Below are 5033 nucleotides of genomic sequence, written 5' to 3' on the forward strand. Positions count from 1 at the left end.
CACACACACACACACACACACACACACATAAATAAATAAAATTTTTTAAAAAAGACAAGGACAGAAGTGCTACAATGTCAGCTCTGAGTTTATTGTCTAGATTACTTTTCTCTCATTGCTGAGACAAAATACAAGACACCCAAAATTAAGGAAGGAAAGATTTATTTAGCTCACAGTTTGTGGAGGTTTCTGTCCAAAATCAGCTGGCTCCAAGGCATGGTGTCATGGTACAAAGTTAACACTTCAAGCCAGCAAAACAGCACAAGCAAGAGCAAAAAGGGACAGCAAGCCTCTTTTCATCCCTTATATCATAGGCAGGCTAACACACACACACACACACACACACACACACACACACACGGTGCATGTAGCACTCACACCATCTCCCTGCCTTCCTCTTACACAGCATGAAGATGTTTACAGAGGCTGGGGAGATGGCTCAATAGAATAAGTGCTTCCCTGGCAAGCACAAGGGCCTGAGTTCAATCACCAGATCTGCAAAAAGAAAAAAAAAAAAAAATGTTTACAAAGTTCGGACCCTGGCCCCCTGTTGATTCACTTCCTTAAATTTCTAAACTTCTCAATTTAACACAATGTATCAACTATTACAGGTATATTTAGTCTTTTTAAAATTTTTGATGTTTTTGCAGTTGCGGGATTGAACACAGGGCACTATACCACTGAGCTCTATGCCCTTTTTCACAAAAATCAAATAGGTTGATGCCATGGCAAAGCAAGTACTTCACACATGATAGTCCCAAGGTTCAATCCCAGGACCAAAGAAAAAAATATACTTGCATTAGAAAAATTAGTGGCTGGCCAGATAGCTCAGAGGATTAAAGTGCCTGCTTAGGCAGAGCACAGTGGCCGGGGTTTGATCCACTGCGTTCCCCACTGGCCCTGCCCATGGGGCGCGCTGAGGCAAAATTGAGGGCATAGTGGTGCACACCTTTAATCCCAGCGCTGGGAGGCTGAAAGCAGGAGGATCACTATAAGTCCAATCTATGTAGTGAGACCCTGTAGACCCTGTACTAAACACATTAAAAAGAAAACAAAAAAAAGAAGAAGAAGAGTGTTGCATAATCTATGCTAATATAAAGTCTTGCAGGGGTTTGATGCCAGCACCACATGTTGCACTGGTCCCACCCCCGGGCACGCTGAGCCAGCCACCGAGTCCAGACATGGTAGTACATGTCTGCCTCCCAGCACTAGGGAGGCTGAAACAAGAGGATCACTACAAGTCCAAGCTGTGTAATGAGACCCTGTACCAAATACATTAAAAAATAAAGTTTTTAAAATTAATTTTATTGAGAAACAAATAGCAATGAGACGGTTTCAAAACAAATTAGTAGGACAGTTATAATAATTAGTACATTGCATATTGTTGTCTTTGTAGTAGTTATTTATAGTACAAGATATCCTATCCAAACACTATATCTTTCTTCTCATTGAATTAAGAGAAAGTAGCTGTATTTCTATCCTATTTTGTACACACAGATACAAAATGGTCCTTCATTTATATCCCCTTTTTTTGTGTAGTTTTGTCAGAGATGGGTATTCCATTACCATTTAAACATTGTAGGTGCGTGATTTCAGCAAAATAATCCAATATAGTCCAGTAGTCCATAATAGAAAAAATAAAGTCTTGCAAATGGATTGGAATGACTCTTTGGGACCAAATGTGTAACTCAATGCTTAGTGTATACAGGCCTGGAGTTAACCACCAACATGCATAATAAAACTTTGCTCAGTATGGAAATGAAATTGCAGAAAGGAGCAAATCAAGAAGATACATTGAATGTTAGAATAATCAAGAGCAGTGGAGGCGAATCCTGGGATTTGGGGCGCTGGTATCATTTCCAGGAGCAGGGCAGCTTGGAGCACACAGGTACTTGAGAAAGGCTTGAGTGAACAGGGCTGCCAGGTCCTCCCACTGTTCTCCACCACTGCCTATTCAGCTAATCAGTGTGCGCTGAGGAAAGATGAGCCGAGCCACTGATGAGCTTATGACGCTGACGGATGCACTGAACCTCTACTGCTCTCCGCTTCCTCACCAGCAAAATGAAAATGATCTTAGAGTTTATTCTTAGCACATTGAATGTAGTGTTTGGCCCATCCAATGTACACAATAAATGATTGCAATTTTAATGACTAGATCCCCAAAGATCTTTCTAATACACTTTAAAAAAAAATACTAGGAATTGAACCTGGAGGTGTTTTACCAATGAGCTTATGTTTAGACATTCATTCACTGATTAATTTTTCTCCTTTTTTTTTTTGGCAGAACCGGGGATTGAACTCAGGCCCTTGCGCTTGCCAGGAAAGTGCTTATTCCCCTGAGCCATCTTCCCGGCCCTCATTGATTAATTTTTGAAACAGCGTCTCACTAAGTTGCTTAGCAGGACTCAATCTTGCAGTCCTCCATCAGTCTCCCTCCTTGCTAGGAATACAGGCATGTGCCACAGTGATCAGCTAAGCGTATACTTTGTCATTAGAATTACAAATTTTCAGGCTGAGGAGATAGCCCAGCAGTGTAAATGCCTGCCTGGCAAACAGAAGGACCCAGCTGAATCCCTGGTATCGCGTGCTATGCCGGCCCTGCACCACACCAGCCACTGAAACCAGGCATGGTGGCACACACCCGTCGTAATCCCAGCACTGGAGAGGCTGAAACAGGAGGATCACTATGAGTCCAAACTGCGTAGCGAGACCCTGTACCAAGTAAATAAATAAAAATATTTTTTTTAAATTATGAATTTTCAAGGGGCCGGGGAGATGGCTCAGTGGAATAAGCGCTTCCCTGGCAAGTGCAAGGGCCTGAGTTCAATCCCTAGTTCTGCCAAAAAAAAAAAAAAAAAAAAAATTATGAATTTTCCTCTTGGCTCTGGCTGTTAGGAAACTCAAAGCCAAATCAGTTGCACATGCCAATATTTAAAATGTAGTACTCGAGACAAAGGGAGCGCCGCTGCCTCTGCCGCCGCGACGCGTCGGGGCTGCGGCTGCCAGGGACTTTGAATATGTCCGGGATCGCCCTCAGCAGACTTGCCCAGGAGAGAAAAGCTTGGAGAAAAGACCACCCATTTGGCTTTGTGGGTGTCCCTACCAAGAATCCCGATGGTACAATGAACCTGATGAACGGGCTGTGCGCCATCCCAGGGAAGAAGGGGACTCCCTGGGTAGGAGGCTTGTTCAAGCTGCCGATGCTTTTCAAAGATGATTATCCATCCTCACCACCAAAATGCAAATTTGAGCCACCACTCTTCCACCCGAATGTGTACCCCTCAGGCACAGTGTGCCTGTCCATCCTGGAGGAGGATAAAGACTGGAGGCCAGCCATCACGATCAAACAGATCTTATTAGGAATACAGGAACTTCTAAATGAACCAAATATCCAAGACCCAGCTCAAGCAGAGGCCTACACGATCTACTGCCAAAACAGAGTGAAATATGAGAAAAGGCTTCGAGCACAAGCCAAGAAGTTTGCACCCTCATAAGCAGCGGCCTTATGGCCCTGCAGAAAGGAAGGGATTGGTTTGGCAAGAACTCATTTACACCTTTTGCAAATCTAGAATCGCTCCTACGGTCACTAGTCACCTGGGAGGGCTGGGCAGGCGCCTTCATTCCCGCCACTGGCATACAGTTTTCATCTGCTGAAATCACCCCGTTTTCATACAGGGTCTCTTCCTTCAGTCTTTTGTATTTTTGATTGTTATGTAAAACTTGCTTTTATTTTAATATTGATGTCAGTATTTCAACTGCTGTAAAATTACAAACTTTTATACTTGGGTAAGTTCCCTAGGAGCTAGTCCTACGCTCTCGGAGAAAGGCATGCTTCCCACTGCTCAGAGCTGTCCATAGCCTCTAGCTGGCTGGACGAGAAGAAAATCCCTTGCCCCTCCCACCCCTCATCTGGTCTCCTCAGAACCTGGGCTGTGTTGCTTATGAGCCTCAGATCCAAAGTCAGCTAGTGTCTCGATTTTGCATCACTTCCTTTGTGTTTTGTCTGTGTTGCTGTTTAGAGTAAATAAACTGTTTATATAAAGGTTAAAAAAATAAATAAAAAATAAAATAAAATAAAATAAAATGTATTACTGAGTTCGTCCTCTCAATTCATCTTGTTTTCTTATTTCTACCTTATTATGTTTTACACTTTTTTATTTCTTTATCATAGAACTTACTGCATGACCATAGATTCCTACAAGTCTTCACTGTTTTTAGAAAGCACATTATTACTAAATGGTAAACTATTTTTAGTCCTTCAACACTGATAAAACATTGAATAATTTTAACTTAGTGTGTTATCTCTTGATTCCTTTTTTTTTTTTTTTTTGCAGAACCAGGGATTGAACTCAGGCCCTTGTGCTTGCCAAGGAAGCACTTATTCCACTGAGCCATCTCCCCGGCCTCTCCCTGGCCCTTCTTGATTTTTTTCTTTTAATGTGTCCGATCATGCTCTACCTGTGGAAGGCTACTTTGTCCAAAAGCTGAATAATAGTCTCTGTGGAGGTCTGTCACAAAACAAACACATGTTCAAAACACTTCCTCTTCTCTCTCTCTCTCTCTCTCTCTCTCTCTCTCTCTCTCTCTCTCTTCCCTCTGTGTCTCTTGCAGCAAACAATGAGCTGAAACAGGAGAAGAAAAAAGACGAAAAAGGGAGAAGGCATACAGACACAGACAGAAGCTAAAGAATTCCATTAATGCCTCTTTGAAGGAAGTAAAGGCCGTGACTGAGAAAAGGATGTACAAAAGGTGGTACAGGGCCACAGGATAAATCCTGAGAGTACTTGGCTGACCTTATCCGATACAAAAGTTATATTTCTTGTTATATAGGTCTTGCTATATCTTGGTCTTAACCATCCAGCAGAAAAGTATAAAAACAAGGTATATAAAGTAAATCCATATTAATACAATGAGCTATAAAAGGCTCAAGTCAATAACTTCTGAGGATAACCCACTAATATTATAGACTGCTAGACAGTGTTAGAATGTTTAGTTGAATTCAAACACCTATAGTATTTAGATGCCAATAGAAT

At 42.0% G+C, this 5033-nt stretch overlaps 1 pseudogene; it reads left to right on the forward strand.

Moving 5' to 3' along the window:
• Nucleotides 1–3011: 3011 nt before the first annotated feature.
• LOC101560081 lies at nt 3012–3494 on the forward strand (annotated as a pseudogene).
• The last annotated feature ends 1539 nt before the right edge of the window (nt 3495–5033 follow it).

This window comes from Octodon degus, unplaced genomic scaffold (assembly GCF_000260255.1).
Source record: "Octodon degus isolate 3935 unplaced genomic scaffold, OctDeg1.0 scaffold00054, whole genome shotgun sequence".
In the NCBI taxonomy this organism is placed as follows: Eukaryota; Metazoa; Chordata; class Mammalia; order Rodentia; family Octodontidae; genus Octodon; species Octodon degus.